The sequence below is a fragment of the Ursus maritimus genome, unplaced genomic scaffold, assembly GCF_017311325.1.
Source record: "Ursus maritimus isolate PB19 unplaced genomic scaffold, ASM1731132v1 scaffold_8, whole genome shotgun sequence".
NCBI classification, from domain to species: domain Eukaryota; kingdom Metazoa; phylum Chordata; class Mammalia; order Carnivora; family Ursidae; genus Ursus; species Ursus maritimus.
Genome location: NW_024426996.1, coordinates 69480509 through 69500429, shown reverse-complemented (window position 1 = coordinate 69500429; position 19921 = coordinate 69480509). Strand labels below are relative to the sequence as shown.

Below are 19921 nucleotides of genomic sequence, written 5' to 3'. Positions count from 1 at the left end.
CAAGGTTGTAAAAAATATATATGAAAGTAAAATCATGTAGACTATATTGGTACACCTCAAGAAAATGTAAAGACACTGTCAGTTAATTACCTACTGCCTCATAACAAATTACCCTAAAATTTAGTGACTTGATGCAACAAACATTTATTATCTCATAATTTCTGTGGGTCAGGAATCAACCATGGTTCAGCAAGTTCCTCTGGCTCTGATCTTTTACAAGGCTGCAATCAAGGTGTGGACCAGGTCGGTATTTATCTCAAAACTCAAGTGAGAGATCAATCCATTTTTAACCTCATTCAAGTGGTTGTTGACAAGAGTCAGGTCCTTGTTAGTTGTTGCGCTGAGACCTCCTTTAGTCCTTGTTTGACTTCTAGAGTGCAGCTCATGGCAAGGCAGCTGGTTTTACCAGAATGAGAAAGTGGGCATGAGAGCAAGTACACATAAGACAGAAGTCACAGTTCTTCGTAGGTAGTGTTGCCATATTAGCAAATAAAAATATGTGACACCCAAAGCATTTATGGCTGTAAATGTGTACATTAGACTAGAGGAATGATCTCAGAACTAGAAGAAGAACAAACTAAATCCAAAGCTAGTAGAAGGAAAAAAATAATAAGGATTAGAGCAGAAATCAATGGAGTAGAGAATAGAAAAACAAAAGAGAAGTCAACAGAACCAATAGTTGGTTCTTTAAAAAGATTAACAAAACTGACAAAACTTTAGCTACATTAACTAAGAAAAATAGAGGGGAGACTCAAATCAGAAATGAAAGAAGGGACCTTTCAACCAATTTTATGGAAATAAAAAATTATAAGAGGATACCACGAACAATTGTGTACCAAAATTTTGATAACCCCGATGAAATGGACAAAATCATAGAAACACACAACCTACCAGACTGAATCATGAATAGAAAATCTGAACTAGTAAGGAAATTGAATTAGTAACCAAATACCTTCCAACAAAGAAAAGCCGAGGACCAGATGGCTTCACTGGTGAATTCTAGCCAAATATTTAAGAAAAATTAACACCAATCCTCCTCAATCTCTCCCAAAAAAAAAACTGAAGAAGAGGGAACGCTGCCAAACTCACTCTGTAAGGCCAACGTTACCCCAATACCAAAGCCAAAGATAATACAAGAAGAAAAAAAAAACTATAGACCCATATCCCTGATGAATATTAATGTAAAAGTGCTCAACAAAATACTAGCAAATATAATTCTATAGGCATGCAAAGGATTATACACCATGGCCAAATGGGATTTATTCCTGGAATGCAAGAATGGTTCAATGTATGAAAATCAATAAATGTAATACACCACATTAACAGTAAAAGGGAAAGGAAAAAAAAACACATCACCATCTCAACTGATGCAGAAAAAGCATTTTACAAAATTCAACACCCTTTCATGATAAAAAAGAAAAAGCACTCGATAAACTAGGCACAGAAAGAAACTACCTCAACATTATAAAAGCCACATATTAAAACCCACAGCTAACATCATACTCAGTGGTAAAAACTTGTCCTCTAAAATCAGGAACAAGATAGGGAAGACCATTTTGCCACATCTATTCGACATATTACTGGAAGTGCTAGGCAGCACTGTTAAGCAAGAAAAATGAATAAAAGTCATGCAGATTGGAAAGGAAGAAGTAAAATAGCCTCTGTTTACAGACGACATGGTCTTATACGTGGAAAATCCTAAAGATCCCACCAAAAATTGCTGGATACAAAGTCAACACACAAAAACCAGTTGTGTTTCTATCCATTAACAATGGACAATCTGGAAAGGAAATTAAGAAAACAAACCCATTTACAATAGCATCAAAAAGAATAAAATTCCTAGGAATAGAATTAACCAATAGATCATCCAGTTAAAATTTAATTTCAGATAAACAATGAATAATTTTTAGCTTAAGTGTGTCCCAAATATTGCATGGGAAATACTTAGACTAAAAAATTATTCAACATTTATCTGAAATTTCAAATTTCTTCATAAGAGGGAAATTGTATAAAACCCTATTTTCATGTATAATTAAGAATAAATTATTAGTAACTATGAGTTATTTATGGGTTACAAAAGCTTGTTTTTTATAAACTAGAAATGGCAACAGTTTTGGGTGTTATACGCAACTAATGAATTATCGAGCCTTACATCGGAAACCGGGGATGTACTGTATGGTGACTAACATAATATAATAAAAAATCATTAAAAAAAAAAAAAGAAATGGCAACAGTTTTAACGTACTGAAAACTTGAATTTATTACTCTACCGTGCCATCTGGGCACAAAACTTACAAGCTCTTTCAGAGAACTTTCTTTCTCTGAAAGAACTTATGTAAATAATTGAAATTCCTGTAATTTGAAAGGACCAACTGTCTTCATCCATGGCATATCAGCATTGTCTTAAATTGGTTATGGCTTTCAGTTCTTACTATCACTGACAGTTAAAATGATGTATTACTGTAAGTTTAGAAATTCGAATATAGTTTGTTAAGGACTCTGGTAAACCCCAGATTGTAGAGCAATACACATATCTCAAATATATTCGAGGACAGATGGGGATAGGGGAATTGAATGAAGGTGATCAAAAGGTACAAACTTCCAGCTACAAGACAAGTAAGTACGGGGAATTAAACACACAACATGATGACTATAGTTAACACAGCCGTATGGCGTATTTGAAGGTTGCTAAGAGAGCAAATCCTAAAAGTTCTCATCACAAGAAAAAAGACATGTTTTCCTTTTTTAAAAAATCTATATGAGGTGACGGATGTTAACTAAGCCTATCGTGGTAATCATTTCATGATATATGGAAGTCAAGTCATTATGCTGTACACCTTAAACTTATAAAATGCCATATGTCAATTACATCTCAATAAAACTGAAAGGGGGAAAAATAACACTCTAGGATTCTAGCTTCCAGGAACTAAAAGTTGGCACATAGTAAATGCTCAAATATTTGCTGATGTGTTGAATAAAGGTACTAAGTATTTTATGCATATTTTCACATTCAGTCAAATACCATTTGTAAGTAAGCATGCTGGGCTTTAGAAGGGTAGGTTCTGTGCCCACAGTGACACACTAGGACTGCAGCCCCCAAGTCTCCAATGCCAGAGACCGAGCTAGCTCTTCACCACATACTACCGGTATCATGAGAGCAAATGCTAAAGCCAATGGCTATGTAATCCCACACTCACTCTTCTGTTAGTATTTATTCCTAGAGTGTAATCTCTGTTGTCATCGATTTATTTTTTTATTAAAAAGTAGGATTAAATGGGGTGTGAGGGTTTCTTAGTCTCCCTAATAAGACTATGCTGCATAAGAACCATTCATTTAGTGGTCCAAGTGCCTTTGTGTATCTTGGAATCATTTTGCCATTCCATAAGTAGGTTTGTATTAAATATTTGTTATATGTTGGCATTGTGCTAGTAGCTGAGGAAGAGGACCAGAAATGTGATCTTCAACTGGGGTGACCATATATCTGGGTTTCTGGGGACAGTCTGTATTACACTTATTACCCCAGTATAGTTGTTTACAGCACCATTCATTTCATTATCTCAATAGAGTTCTGGTTTGCATGATAAATTATATGGTCACCTCACCTGTGGTGGAACTTCAAGAAGCTTTCAAACTCACTGGTAAGAGAAGAAATGTAAACTTGAAAAAAAAATTCACTAATCCCTTTCTCTCTACAGTAGGTAGCTTCTAGAATGGCTCCCAATGATCTCTGTCTCTTGGTACTTGGCCCTTGGTAGGTCCTTGGTAATCTCCTTCCTTAGAGTATCGCTGGACCTAGTGACTTTCTTCTCCCCAAAACGGAATTCAGCAGAAGTTATAAAAATTGAAGAAAATATGGTTTTTAGGGATCACTTAACAGCCAATTAGGCCAATCATTTCACCTCACCATAGAGACATCAATGCAAACAACAGAATCAAGAATATAAACGATTCCCAGGCTTATGTGGAAGCATGGCAAATGTGCAGTTTGTGACTGCAAATCAGCAAAAATGTATTAATTTTCTATTGCTGCTGCAACAAATTACCACAAATTTAGTGGCTTGAAAGAACACAAATTTATCACCTTATAGTTCTGGCGGTCAGAAGTCTGGCATGGTTAGTTTATAGACTCTACTACAATCAAGGTACTAGCAGGACCACACTTCCATTCTCATGATTCCAGGGGATGACCCATTTGCATGATTTCCAGCTTCTAAAGACCACCTGCATTCCTTTGGCCCATGGCCCCTTTCTCCACCTTCAAAGACAGCAATGGCCAATTGCATCCTTCCCACAATGCATCACTCTGACCTCTTTTGTCTCCCTCTTCCACTTTTAAGGATCTGATTACATTGGATCCACCCAGATAACCCAGGATAGTCTCTCTATCTTAAGGTCAGCTGATTAGCAAAATCAGTTCCAACCAACACTTTAATTCCCCTTTGTCTTATAACCTAGCATATCTTCAGATTCTGGGGATTATAACTGGAACATTTGGGAGGGGGGCATTATTCTACCTACCACAAATGTGTTTTCCAAAGTACATTTGAGGGAAAATCAGTTCAGTGAGATGGTACATGACGAAAGGGTTCAGGGGGAAATATGTTTGGGAAATGCTACATATTATAACTCAGTCTAGAAACAACACAAGGAAGTTTTACAATGAAGAAACCTGGCCAACTAACTGGAATATGCAACCCATTTTTTTCCTCATAGTAACTGATAACACCCAAGTGTGTTCCACAGGATGTTATGTCTGTGAACCAGTATGGGACTTCTGAATTCTGGCTTCTGCTTGCCACTCTCTCACTATGTGATCCTGATCCAGCCCCACCACTCCCTCGACTAAAGGAGGGGAGGGCATGGCTCAGATGTTATCTGCTCTGCTATTCTATGTTTCCTGAAATGACCAAAAAGTTTCTTTCCAAAGCTGAGATTCTAGGAACCACTTCAGCAAGTATCTATTGAGCATCACTCTGCCGGTAGGATCTGGATTCAGTTCTGGGAACAAAATAATAGAAAAATGAGGCCCTCATCTCAAGGAGGGAGACGGGCATAAAAACAAAAGTCTATATAGATCTTCTTTGATTTACAATGGGGTTATATCCTGATAAACTTAATGTAAGTTGAAAAAATCTTAAGTCAAAAATGCATTTACTACACCTGACCTACTGAACATCATAGCTTATCCAGACTTAAACGTGCTCAGAACACTTACATTAGCCTATAGTTGGGCAAAAGCATCTAACACAAAGCCTCTTTGAGAACAAAGTATCGAATATCTCATGTAATTTATTTAAAACTGTACAGAAAGTGAAAAACAGAATGGTTGTATGGATACAGAAGGGTTATCAGTGTATGAGCTGTTGACCCGCATGACTGTGCGGCTGACCGGGAGCCTGAGCTTGCTACCACTGCCCAGCATCACAAGAGAGTATGTCTTGCATGTCACCAGCCCAAGAAAAAATAAAATTCAAAATCTGAAGCATGGTTTCTACTGGGTATTGCTTTCACACCATCATAAAGTCAAAAAATTAGAAGTCAGGGGGTGCCTGGGTGGCTCATTCATTGGGCATCGGCCTTTGGCTTGGGTCATGATCTGGATCCTGGAATCAAGCCCCACATCGGGCTCCCCGCTCAGTGGGGAGACTGCTTCTCCATCTCCCTCTGCCTGCTGCTCCCCCTGCTTGTGCTCTCTCTCTCCTTCTCTGTCAAATAAATCTTAAAAAAAATTATAAGTCAGATCATGGTAAGTCGGGGAGCATCTGCAACATGCCTGACAGGTGCCCCAACAGAGGTAAATAGCATAGAAGAATCATGGAAAATGGGTGGTAAATTCCACTGGAGATGGTGGGAGGTGATGGAATTTGCATTTAAAGGACAGGGAGGGTTCACCTGGTGTGGGAAGAAGGCATGAGAGATTCTAAATGAGAGAGTTATTATCTTATTCTCTTAATTCAGAAAGTATATTTGCAATGTGTTTTCAGTTGATTCATTTGGATCATTCAAGCCAAATGACTGAACTCAGATCCATAAGAAATGATGCTTTTCCATAATTAACATTTACTGGTCAATTTCTGCCTGACCATATCACAGAGGGCACTACTTCCTGACATCATCAAGGCCCTTTGGGAAACATATGTAGAAAGAATTGTCCCATTCCAGGAACAGCCTAGCCTTTCTTTGGCACTAAGGAAATAACAGATGTGATTTATTCAGGCTAAAAAATTTGCTCTAAATTACAGACCTTCCTTTGCATGTCTTAAGGGCTTTTTCATGTTTATTTTCAACAAGGGTGTATTATGTTTTCTCTGAGCCTTTTTGTCAATAGCGTGACAAAGAGAGCATGAGTGTTTCTAAATTACCTTTGCCTCTTGCACGACTAGAAGAAAAAGTCATGCAGGTTGGTATCTGTGCATTAACAAGAATATGGGAGTACATTTATCGCTTTAATTTGGACACATTCTTTTTTAACAGTTCCATTTACAGTTGTGGGATTTTAATGGCAGGCCACCCATGTTTGGTTGTTATTGCCATTGTTTCTAAGTGCAGTGGAAAGGAATCAAAAGGGCAATAAGAAAATGTGTTCCTGTATAGAAAACTCAGAAAAATAAATAAACCAATGAACATAACAATGGGAACACTTACCCAAAGAGTTAGACCTCAAAAGAAGACCTCATATATCTCCATGGAGATGGGGATAAAAATAAAACATGAGGGAGCTAACGATTCTCAAACTGCTGCTTTGCGCCAAGTGTTGTGTTAGACACTTTCTTTATTTCATCCCCAAGGCAATTCTTTGCAGTAGGGCTAACTCCAGTAAATCTATATCCCTAGCAAGATTATCACACAAGTCTGTAAATGCAAATAGGCTCAAACCAACATTAGGGCATGTAACATAAACCTTGCAGGCCCTCAGCATCCTTTCTACGGGATCTCTAGGATGCTGGAGTGCTTCGCCTAAGCTTGCAGTCACCCTTCTCAAGCTCTGGACACTCACTCTTTGAGTCCTGTTGCCCATGAAAACCCTTGAAGTTGGCACCTCACCTCAGCTCCCCTCTACTGGCTCTTTCTGGGACAAAACTAGTATTTCTAGCAAGGATCTCACCCTGTGGGGCTCCCAAAGTCATCAACTCTTAACATTGGAGAAAAAAAAAAAAAAGGTTTGTTTTCTGTTTTCCTCACTATACCATGGCCATTCTAAGCTCCCTGCAGAGCACGGGGGAAGGTCCAGGGAGGCCCATGCCCTGTGTGTCTCACTTTGACTCTTGGGCACTTAGGTGAACCTTCAGAGCCACGATGCAAACATCCCCTTCAGCTCCTGACCACCGCCACCTCCACATTAGACACAGCCTTGAGGCTAAATTTAAAGACCCAACATCTGACACAGACCCCTTATAAACTTCACTTCTCCCTCTCCGCCTCAGGCATCCGTAAAACCCTTTGCTCTCGTTCGCCTTGGGCCAAAATCCCTCCTGCCAAGTGATTGCTAGCATGACAGGCCCATGAATTCCTCAGATACACAAAGATATCTCTGAGTTCCAACTTTTGCTCCCATGGGATTCCAGCTACAGACAAATGAAGCAGTGGAGCTTTAAAAAGGCTAATAAATTGACCCGGTGATAAAGGTTGGAACTGGAACCCCAGATTTGCCTAACTCCAAGCCACATCATCTCAAAGAAACCACTAAATACTGCTTATGTGACCCCCTCTAAAAGACTCTTTAGTTTCATCAAAGTTTTTTTTTTTTACTTCTGGCTGTCGGGGTACGTCTCAAGATTTAATCTAGGCTTTCCATTTAAGATTCGGAGGTCTGAAGCCCAGATAATTCAGGAATAGTTGTTCTCACTGATTTCTTGCCTGCACATCGTCAATTAAGGGGAGGCATCCGCTGAATTGATGTCCTCCATATGCCCTGTTTTAGAGAAGTTTTCATCTTCCACCCTAGTTGTTTCACGGAAGCTCTGAAAGGTTAGAATTCACATCATCATGGACCACAGACTCAAGCCTTGGTTGTTTATAAATTTTCCCATCTTTTGGAGCTTTGGGGCAGAGGGTAGCAAGATGCTTGTAACTCACAAGGAGAAGACAAAAAGACAGCCCCTGGCTAACAGCCAAGATGGCAGAAACAAGTTGATTTAGTTTGTGTCTCCTAAGAATGTTGCTAACACATCTGCAATTGATATGTCAGAAGTTAACTGTTCAACTTGGAGAAGAAAGTTGTTCTGGGGAAGACAATTCTTTATCTTCTACATGAGCCACGATGACAATGTATACTTTTGAGATATTCTAGAGGCACTGCATTGCCTGTTTCCTAGTGAGTTTCTTTGGTTTTCAAGAGAAAATGAAATTTTTCCAATTTTATGAACTAGGATTGCCTTTATTTCCTTGGAAGTCACAGCTTTATTGAAAAGGGACTCCTGAACCCAGTAATCCTGAGAAACAGTCTTCTCAAATCCAAATTAAGGCCAATTAAGTTAAAACCTGGCATAAGACTTAATGCAAGAAGCTAAAGAGCCCAACCTGGGGGATCTAGACCATGCTTTTGTCAAGATGAGCTCTCAGAAAACTTCTTCATAGAAGGATGTCGACTAATGGTTAAAAAGGAAATACAGAATTGGAAAATCATCATTTGTCATCTGCTAATGAAATAGTTGGTAAGGGCAAGGATTATCAATGATACTAAGACACATAGATGAAAGATTGATGGGGAATTAGCTATGGACCTGATGACAAAGTTTCACTCACAGCCTATCCACTGGTCACAAAGGGAAAGTAACTTTACAGGGGTAGGACCGAGCTGGCACCACTCCACTTGTCTCCTGAGGTGATTAAGTATGCAAGACACGGCATCATCTATGATGTGTTCTTGCCAATATGTTTACCTTGGGTCTACTCAATATTTAGATCTAAGTCTCAGTTTATGCAGGAGGTAGAGCGGAACAAGAAAGCTAACACCATGAGGAAGCAATCAGACAATTCAGAAAAAGAAACTTTCAACAGGACAATTAGCCCCAGTTTCTTGAAACTCTTCCACAAGTCAATGTCAGGGGGAAAAAATAGAGGGAGACTGCACTAGATTTAAAAAGATTTAAGAAACATAAAAAACAGATATGATGTAGGGACGTCGATGGGATCCTCTTTTAAACAAAGGGAAATTAGGGAAATCTGGGCATGAACTGGCTATTTGATGATTTGAAAAAATTACTATTAATTGTAATAGGTGTGAAAATTCTATGTCTTTTATGCAGGAAAATGACCTTTACTTTTTAGAGATGTACGCTGAAGTATTTGTGGTTGAAATGATATTATATCTGTAACTTGCTTTAAATTTCAGCACAACCATATACATACAACCAGTGTTGTGGGTATATGTGGAAAATGTAAGCAATTGTTAGATCTACATAATGGGTATGTGAGCACTCATTATACTCCTCTCTACTGTTTGACATTTGTCAAAAGTTTTTTGTTTTTGTTTTTGTTTTTTAAAATAAGCTTTATGATCAAGGTGGGGTTTGAACTCAGGATCCTGCAATCAAGAGTTGCTTGCTTTATCCGCTGAGCCAGCCTGTTTTTAGAAGTAGGAGCACTCAGAAGGGCTTTGGGCTCTGGAAGAGGGGGCACTAGAGTTCTGATGAGACTCTCCACCTGTGGCTGCTTTGAAAGTTCCATGCACACATGCTCGAAGGTAGAGGAGGGACGGTAGAGTATCCTCCAAACTGAGAAGGCACTTTGAGACCGGAAAACAAAGCAGGTGACTCCATATCATTTATAGAGTTTTATTTAAGGTAACTTACAGATGGAGGGATGGGGCAGGTGACCATCCACTGTTCTCCACCAAGTCAGGAACTTAGTCCACAGATTTTATAGAGCAAGGGGACATGCAGAAGTCATTATGGTGAGGTGAGGTCAGAGGGTTTAACATTTAACAGACCTCATGGTACCATCTGTGCAAAAGAGCCGGGGGTGGGGGGTGGGGGGTGGGGGGGTGGGGGGGGTGGAGAAGAAATGATGTTATCTCTACTAGTTATCTAAACAACTTCAGGGAAGATCAGAACAAACATTCCTGCATTCCCGTCAGGGCACACACTGCTTCCCCGGGGGCCTGGACCAAGGGAGGTTATTGCTGTGGTATGAAGATGGAAGGCCAAAGATGGAGTCAGTGTTGCCAGTTCTGCTACATCAGGGAATCTTGGAATCTTGCTGCTCTGAGAGCCTCCAATACCAAGCAAGCCCATCTCCCACTCATTTTACAGAGAAGAAAATGAACTCCAGAGAGACAAAGTGACTTTCCCAAATCACACAGCTAACAGATGGGTGATCTAGGAACAAAAATCAGATTTCCTGACACCTCCTCCAGCCCCATTTCCACTGTACCCTGCACTCAACAGCCCTGCAGCCTCTGAGCTTTGGGCCAAGGCAGGGAGCCGGGCCAGACTTCTAGAAGCGCTGCTCTCAGTCTCAACTAGACTCAAGGGCTCAAGGCAGGGCTGGGGTGCAAGCCCTTGCTGAGATAGCATGTGACAGCGTGAAAGGAAGCACACAGCGTGTAGGAGCGCACACCCACCGGATGCGGAAGGACAGCTCTGAAGGCTCCCCTGGGATTTCTTTTTCCTAATGAGCGAGAGAAACGCGGCAGGCTCGGAGGTCAGACGGAGCGAAATTCAGCCCCCTCCCAGGACTCTCACTTAACTTCCCCATCGCCAGCTTCTTCATCTGTAAAATGGAAACAGTAATACAAAGAGTGACCTGGGAAAAGAAACTGCCTGCCACAGGGGATGGCACATAGTAGATGTTAAATAAATGCCGCATCTGTCTCCTTGCCTTTCCCTTAACCAAATGAAGATGAGCAGTATACACTGAAAAAACGATGGCAGAGTGTGGTGTCCTGCTGCGGAAATCTTCTCACATTTTCTTTGCCTAGAGAAACATTTGGATATCAAAATATGGACCTCATATTAGCTCAGGAAACCAAAAAAAAAAAAAAAGGAAAAAAGATCTTCATTCTGTGGCTGCAATAAAGGTTTCCTTCTCTAGCGATAATCAACTCTGCATAATTAAAATCGCTCAGACTGCTGAACTAATTTTCAGACGGAGGTTTCTTCCTGTAGCAACACTTACGAGCAAAGTTTCTACTGTGAATGAATTTAATCGTGAGTCTAATTACAATTTTAATGAATATCTCCAGCCCTGCATGTAAACTTGCTCTCCAAGGCTTTGCTATCTGTGAGGGTATTTTAAGGTCTTTTCATTTTTAATATAAAGGAATGTGTTGGCAAAACGAACGAGTAGTAAAGAAATATTGTTTCTGGTTTAGTTTGGTTTTGTTTTGATGATCAAGTGAGAAAATGTAAAATGTCTGCTGTTTTAAAGAGACTTTTCAGCTTGGGTATTTCACCTTTAGTTTTTGTGTGAAGTGTTCTCTTTTCTTACGGATGGAGAGAGCACTTTGCAACACTTGACTTCCGTTTGCGATTTGGCATGTATTATCTCGTTTCATGAACGTCCAGAAAATTAGAGTTCCAGCTTACCTTGGAGCTTCATCCATTCTGGAAATTCAAGGACATTTTATAAAGAAGTAGAATAGAGGAGGGAATGTAAAAAAAAAAAAAAAAAAATCCTTTCTTAAAAATATATTGAAAAAGATATAAAACAGCGAAACTAAGTCACTCAAGTCATCAAAGATGCCTTTCTAAGAAAAAAATGAATAAACAAACAAAACTCCACTTGATTAAAGTCAGTAGTTTTTAAAATAGGGCAAAACTGGAAACCACGCAATGTCCAACAACAGACAATCGGTGAAATAAATCATCATGTGTTCAAAGACAATTTAGGAACATGATATTTTTCTTAACTTTTATTTTTATTACACAAACAAGACATATTCATTTAAGAAAAAATCATCGACTATAGGGAATTTAAAAGATGTTTTTAAATGGCACTGGTGATATCACGACCTAGAATTAAGTATTGGTAAGACAGATATTTATGTGATTAACAATTTATATATACACATAACGTAATACACACACACATATACACACATGCATAGGTACATACATACTACACAAAAATGGTTTCATACCACGTTTACTGCTCTGTAACTTGCTTTTATCATTTACTAGCACACCGTAAACAACTTTCCATGTCAATAATTACATTTAGGCAACATCAAAACAGACTGCAAGGGGCGCCTGGGTAGCGCAGTCATTAGGCGTCTGCCTTCGGCTCAGGGCGTGAACCCGGTGTTCCGGGATCGAGCCCCACATCGGGCTCCTCTGCTATGAGCCTGCTTCTTCCTCTCCCACTCCCCCTGCTTGTGTTCCCTTTCTTGCTGTCTATCTCTGTCAAATAAATAAATTAAAAATTAAAAAAAAAAAAAAAACAGACTGCAAGAGCAGAGCCACAAGCCCACCCCAAGCCCTCCAGACCACTGGATTGTATTTCCGTTCCTATCCCTTCTCAAGGCCAAGTGGTTTGGAGCCTGTCGCTTACCCTGTTGCCCCCTCTGCCTAGAAGCCCCTTCCCTTGCCCTTTTGTCTTCATCCCTTAGGCTGGTAGAATGCCCCTCCTTTTGTGTGGCCATTGAACTGGGGCCTTACCTCTGGTAGAATCTTGTCTGGTCAGCTCAGGATTCTTGAATTCATGAGACAACTAGCCCAGGACCCTGGAGGGAGGAATGGAACAGAGACAGTCAGGAAAGAAAAGAAGGAACTGACCTTCATGGTAACTAGAAAGTCCGGGTGCTGGTGTTTTCGCCTGCCTTATCTTTTCATTTTCCCACCGAGTCTCTGAGTTTCTATGAACAACTCTGTTCTTATCACTGTGGAAACCAAGTGAAGGTGACACCACCAGGAATAAACCCAAATCACTCTGTAACCCCACTCCAGCTGTAAGCCCGCAGGGAGAGCACTGTCATTTGCAACACGGACCGCCAGCCCCCGACACCACCGGGAACTCCACCCCTGGAGCCCCCAGATCCCTCACAGCATGGACTCTTTGGAAGCCCACCTTTTGGGCATCACTAGCTTCTAACTGACAGGCAGTCTGCAGATAGATTTTTGTTCACATGAATATACCAAAGCTATCAGGGATTCTGGAAAAGAGACTTCCGGTTTCTACCTTAGAAGGAATGGACTCTACCGAGTGGAATTCCCCGACAGAGAAGGGTGTTCAAAGGTGCTGTACACACAGAAAGAGTAGCTAATGCCTACCATTGCAGGAAAATTCGTAAACAGACCATCTTCCAGAAAAGACTGCTTTGTGTATTTTCAAGGCAAGTGTTAATTCTAAGTTACAAGTGAAGACAGGTGAACCCTGAAAAGTTTAGGGTCTCTGAACTGCCTAAGCCCTTGAGATTTGGGGGAGCTTTACTATAGAAAAGCAAGGCTTTTAACTCTAAGCTCTAACCACCTCTCCTGTGGACTTGCGTACCTAAATCCTGCCCACTAGCTTCTCTGTTTAACAGGATTGTGTGCTGCTGACAGAAATAGTCTTTTCCAATTCCTCCCACTCCTTCCTCCTTGTGTTTATCTTGACCCTGACTTTCCCTCACCACTCCCCAAGCAGCCACATGCAAGGGATCATTCTAGAACATGAGTGAAGAGTGCAGGCCACTCTAAAGTATGGAGAGGACATGGGAAGTTCCTTCCTAGAAATATCTGTCCTTCCATGACCCTAAAAAGGCACAAGAATGGAAAAGTAGCTGGGGATTCAAACCCCGGTCTAGCTGGGTTCATGCCGTAGTATGAGGGGAAAAAACCAGAACCGAAATGAGCATGCACAATGGCAAAAACACTTTCAAAAAGGAACTTCCATTTTATTAAATTAGTTTCTTAAAACCATAAATTCTAGGAAGAAGCCAGCAAGTTGTTTCTGGATGAGATTTTGATTCTTTTAAGGGTGAACGTGAGCACAATAAAATGGAGAAAAGAATAAATTAAGCTTTCCAAATCTAGGAAGGCTGGGGAAAGCAAACAACACAGCAAAAATGCAGAATGATTAGACTCCAGTCAACAATGTAGAAAATTTAGATGGGATTAAAAAATATATATCAAGAGAAAAAGTACCAAACATCCCTAATGTCACAAATTTCCAAGTGACCAAAATCCTTTTTTTTTTATGTATAATTTTAAAAAGTCCACAACTGTCACATACATGGACAATAAGAGAAGCCCAGCTGGGGGCTTCAGCTCAGCCGTGGCTAAAAAGAGGCAAGGGGCTTCATGGAGAAACTGAACGCAGACCCATCAAAAGGTCCAGATGGCACAAATTCTTAGGTCTTAAAAAAAATAGATAATAAAGTTACTGAATCGTTGCCATCTTTATAAGTCAAATTGCGGCACAGTCCCTAAACGCCTTTTATCTGAAGGGTTTTGTTTTGTTTTTCTTCTCCAGTCTTTTAATACAGGTTGAGGAAAATTCTTCCCGAATGAGATATAGTCCTTGCCAATAACAAGCATCCATCCGAGATCCAAATCCAGAAAAATTATACAACTTAACATGCAGTCAGGGTAAAGCTTCGAAAAGTGATAATGAGATTCCTCCAAGTTGGACCCGCTTCCAGGTTCTCGGGGAAGACTGCTTTACCAGGCCGTGCGTCGTTGGCTCACATGGAGAACTATACACAGGACAACATTGGCTGCAAAGAACCGGGCTTGGTGTCAGGACATCTGGGGTCAGTCCTCTCTCCCCGTCATGAGCGGGGTGACCTTGGGTGAGTAAATTAACCTCTGAGTCTTGTCACCCTGAACTATGAAACCCAGAAAATAAGGCCTATTGCGCCACTCACATGGAATTTAAGAGTTATAAAATGCCATCAAAACATAAGCTAATGTTATCATTTTTGACTGTTACTATTCTGAGAAAAATCCTAAGATTCTGGAAGCAATGAAAATGAGCTTTCACCCATGCCAGGCAATCTAAAACTTATGCTGGAGAAAATGTTTTGAAATTATAAAAGATAATACTGATTACATTGATGGTAAATTTCAGACATCATAGTGGGGAAAACTATCATTATTTGTTGCGTGCCTGACCCTACGCTTAGAGCTTTACGTAAACCTGAGGTTTCATCCAAAAGTGGCGTGTGTCCCAGCCCCATCCTTGCAAACTCTGAGACTGAGCTGCATATCCAAGATCTCATCAGTGGGTGGGTGGAAGAGCTAGGGCCCAGCCCAGGAGGTCTGAATTCAGAAACTGCCCTTTTCAGGGACACCAGGCCCTGGCATGAAAGACAGAAAGATAAACAATGCCGACAGAAGACGGTGACAAGAGAAGCCCTTGTATCGATCATGGAAATGGAAAGTCAGTTAAAACAGAGAATCAGAAAAATGCTACATGTAAACTTTAAGTATTTTACTCTAACTTAAAATACGTAAATATGAGTTCATTTAATAAAATCAATATTTGAAAGTTGCTTAGAAAAAGAAACACAGCTTTTGAAACATATTTTTGAAGCATGGATGTTTTTTATATGTCATAACTAGTTGACTACTGATTCAATACAACAAAGTGCACATGGGGCCACTTTGGCCACTGAATGATGAGAAGATCTAGCCTCTAGATTTGATATCACATGTCCTTTTCCCTGTCTTCTTCATTTGTTTTTTGATTTGTCTGTGTCTGTCATAGCCTGAAGGTCTTCTTTCCTGATGCTAAGTTTATACTGCAATAAATAGGAATCATTAGTTCACTGTTATATATCATCTCTCTGTAAATCACTGGAACGGCCAATTTGTCTGGGATCGGTTACTAAACCATGTTCTTAATTATTCTCTTGTAGTTCAGAATTTTTCCAATATTGTCAACCTCAGGCAACATTTTTCTCTTCTCTGAGATTTAGTAAATGTTGAACTGGGAATTTCACTCTCCACTAAATGCTACATCGAAAAAAAAAAAAAGAAAAGAAAAAATCTCCTTTAATGTTAACAATTTTTAATGATTATATGTAACCTCTAGTCTTGCCTCTTATTTCTTTTAAAATGAAACTCCAATATTATTTTTTAAAACATTTTATAGGCCCTTGATCCGTAAGTTGGAACAAAGAAATGCACTCTGTTGTAACAACCTGGCATTTATTTAAATCACTTCCTTTACTATATTCATAACCAAAACATGAAGCAGCATTATTTTATACCATAAGCCTCCAAAGATTTGCCAGTAATACAAGGCAAGAGAAATTTTACCACAATTAGAAAATTCATATTACATGTACACACATCCCACACTCACACATACACACATAAAACAGTTCTGTGAAATGCCTTTACAACATACAATGCACACGGATATTTTCTATTCTGCTTTATTCTATTTCATTTCTTTTTAAATCTTTTTCCCACTAAATTTTATGACCCCCTCCAAGGAATCAAGACCCACAATTTAGAAAACATTGATAAAGAAAGAATAAGCTTTCCAGATGTGTATTCCCTTCAAGTGTTTCCTCACAGAATGTATAAATTCATGGGGAAAAAAATCAATTTATAGAGTAATTCGGGGTCTCTCCACGCCGATTTTTGTGAAGAGTACTTATCTCAAAAAGCAAACAATTTATATCTCTTAAATCTTGGAGATTTTTACTTTTGCCAATAACAACAAGTCAGAACTTGGCATTCCAGTAGCATGGCCACAGGCAGCTGCTGAGAATCTTTGCTTGGATTGTGTGTATACTGGTAGCACTTGCTTCACTTTTTCCACCAGGGTTTCTGGAAAACACCTTAGCATTTAGAACTGTTTCAACTCTAGTGGAGAGTTATTCCCTAAGAAAATTTTCCCTATTGATGAGTGATTTGAAACCCTCCATACATTTTCAAGCAGCAGATCCGTAGGTAATTTGTGCCGTCCAGGGCCCAATGGCTGGGGAGCATGGCTTCTTCCTATGTAAACGTCATTCATCAATTGCTGTAAAGATTTTGGTGCAGTCAATCTTTTGGTGTAGGACCAAGGCCTTTCTGTAATTATTGGTCCACGAATTGGCATTCTGTGTCTTCTTTCTTGCATAAGCCACACCTATAATATATCAACTCTGAGCATTACTTTTGTTTTTTTCAAAGTAGAACAAAAATTTAAACACACTTGGAACACCATGTGATTATAGAACACTTCTAGATGCTACGGTGCTCCCCCAAAATTTTTTTTAAGATTTGTCTTATTTCTTAGTAATCTCCACACCCAACGTGGGGCTCGAACCCACAGCCCCTAGATCCAGAGTCGCATACTCTACTGACTGAGCCAGCCAGGCGCCACCCCCTGTCCAAACTTTTACAGTTATCTTACCACATCTCATTCGACTCTAGCTTCTTCTTAAGCAGCATCCTCTAAAATCTAAATTATTCAACTAGATTTTCATAGAAACAATCCTCTTTATTTTCACATCCATAATGCATTGGTTTATGGAACATTTAGTCACATTATATAATTATAATAACAAGTGAATATTGTGTATACACAATTGGAGAAAATATAACCGACTCTTGATAAGCATACAATTCGGATGGAAGCATTAGTGCACACAGACTACAGCAAGAGGTCTACTGGCAATGAGCATTCAGGGCATGGTTTACAGAAGAAAAGGAAAGCATTGGGCAATCCAAGAGTAGGTAAAGGGGATGTGGGTTAAGAGAGCTTCTCTGTCCCACAGTAGAGGTAGGAACAAAGCTCTATGGGAAGAGGTCAAGAAGGTCCCAAGACAAGAATTAAAGTGTTGCCACTTGACTTAGGAGATGCAAGCCCAGGGGGTAAGGGCTACGGAGGAAGGGGGAATGAAATAAAAAGATACTGAACAGCGCAATGCAATAGAAGGGCTACCACTTCACAATTTGCAAGAGACATAGCTGGCAACTCAAGAAGTATGTTTACTCACCACACAAGACTTCTCTGGAAAGTTCACAGAGAAACCACACCTCTGACCACCCCACGAAAGGGCAAAAGGAGTTGAAATTTATTGACTGTGGTCCTCTCTCTAATCGTTGGCTTCCGCTAGTGGAGCGTCTCCCTGCAGTGAGTTGATTCCTCTGTAGTTCAGGCGCACCGTCCTGTCCCTCAGCATCTAATCAAGGTCTTGGATCCCATATGCAAACAGTTGGACTTTTCAGTCTCAGCCTCAAAAGTCTAAAAGGGAGGGGCTCAGCATGTGATGCATGAAGGTAATGCAAGTTCAGAGCTTCAGTTCAGGTTCCAACCAGCTCAGGGATCTCATCAGAATGCCAGCAAAGGAGGGAATGACATTATCCAGAAAGTGTGCAGCTGCATGGGAAAGAAGGGGGTACTCGAGAGAGTCTGAGAAGGCACACAAGGTTCCTGCCCAACACAGAAAGCTTGACAGAGAAAGCTTTGCATTTTAAAAGACAGAGAATCAGGGTAAGGACATTCCAGGAAGAAGGAATGGTGCATTTTCAAAGACCCAATGGGAGGAAATAGTGTGACTTTTTTAATGGACTGCAAACAGTAACATGTGGCTGGCATATGGGGTTGTGCCAGAGTATGAGAGCAGAGAAAACTCAGCATGTTGGATGATGGCAGACCCACCACACTACTGATTTACAAACAATGTACAATCAACAGAAACCCCCTACATCGTTATCTTTCCCCACATCCAGACCCAACGAGCACCCAGGCATCCTGAGTCCTAGTTCTCATCCACATGCCCACTAGCGAATATCCTCCCCATGAGAGCAGCACTCAGGGAAAAGATGGAATACAGATAAGGCTTAGAGAAAATAAAACTGTTCGTTTCTCCCAAATAATGCAGCCTACATATTTCACAGAATTAATGTTGACAGAATCCACAGAGTTTAGGGAAAAGCAAGAGCCAGAGCTCACATGATTTCTTCCAGCCATTTCAGAGCTCGCAATTTCTCTGCCATTGGTAACCTACCGTGGAGAATTCATTTCATGCCTGTCTACTCTAGTAAAACCTTGGAATGAATTGAATTGTTACAAAAAGGTGAAAATTAGGAATGCCAAGAGTCATTTGATGCAGCTAATTAGCAGTCATCATCTCTGCAGTTTTGCACGTGCTCCTGACTTTCTTTACCTGTAATCTTAGTTTCTGAAGTTGTGTCTGATCAAAGAATTGTGAGAAACCCCTTTGCCTATTGTCAAGGAAAAGGTCTTATCTCTTTACACTGGAGCATTAGAGAAAAATATTCACTTTTAAGTGATCTTGTGTTATTGGAATTATTTTGATCAAACTAAAAACCTGTAAGCTAGAATTTAGTTCAACTACATGCCAAGATAAGGGATGGAGAAATGAAAGAAACGGACCTGCCCTTCCAGTGGTTTCCACTGCATTTAGATTAATGTTCCTCTATTTTACTACATTAAAAAAAAAGTTGGGGGGGGAAAAAGTCCAAGTTCCTTGTGTGGGTTGGCAAGGAGGGGATGACGTTATCCAGAATTCTGGATTTCCTGATTTCTGACCTTGCCTCTATGTATGTTCCCATCACTCAACACACTGCCTTAGTGGCCAGCTCTCATTTCTTCGAACACATCATACCTGCTCCCACCTCTGGGCCTCTGCATTTGCTGTCCCCACTGCCTAGAATGCTCTCTTCCCTTCTCCCCAACCCCCCAGCTCTTTACAAAACTTGGTTCCTTCATGACAGTCATCTATCAGCTTGAAAGTCACCTTCTCAACAAGTCCTTCCCCGACCCACATGTGTCAGTTAGGATATTTTCATCAACAAGTAACAAAGAAGACCCAGGAGAAATAGTGAAAACAAAGCTTTGGTAACTCATACAACATATAGCACAAGGGAAGGACTGTTCTGAGGTTGGGTAAGTCAGTGGCATTGGGACTTCATCAAAGACCAAGTCCTTTCTGGCTTTCCACTCTGCACCTTCAGCAGGCCAGCTATGCTCGCATCAGGGTCACAGATCCCATATATCATGAGGACAAGATGGTGTTCAGTGAACAAGATAG

General features: G+C 40.3%; 2 long non-coding RNA genes across 3 annotated transcripts in view; one reads left to right on the top strand and one right to left on the bottom strand.

The window, feature by feature from the left end:
- Window positions 1-18166, bottom strand: part of LOC103658323 — a 63755-nt gene extending 45589 nt beyond the window's left edge. The window contains exons 1-3 of one of the 2 annotated variants that reach the window (XR_567130.2): window positions 17861-18166; window positions 16804-17007; window positions 12600-12664 (exon numbers count right to left, since the gene is read on the bottom strand). This is a non-coding gene — a long non-coding RNA (uncharacterized LOC103658323). Of the gene's footprint in view, window positions 1-12599; window positions 13056-16803; window positions 17008-17860 lie in introns of those variants that run through there. The other variant, XR_567129.2, reaches the window with a different exon arrangement.
- Window positions 10006-15429, top strand: LOC103658322. The gene is made up of 2 exons (XR_567128.2): window positions 10006-11150; window positions 14395-15429. It is a non-coding gene; the product is annotated as an uncharacterized LOC103658322 (long non-coding RNA).
- Window positions 18167-19921: the final 1755 nt, after the last annotated feature.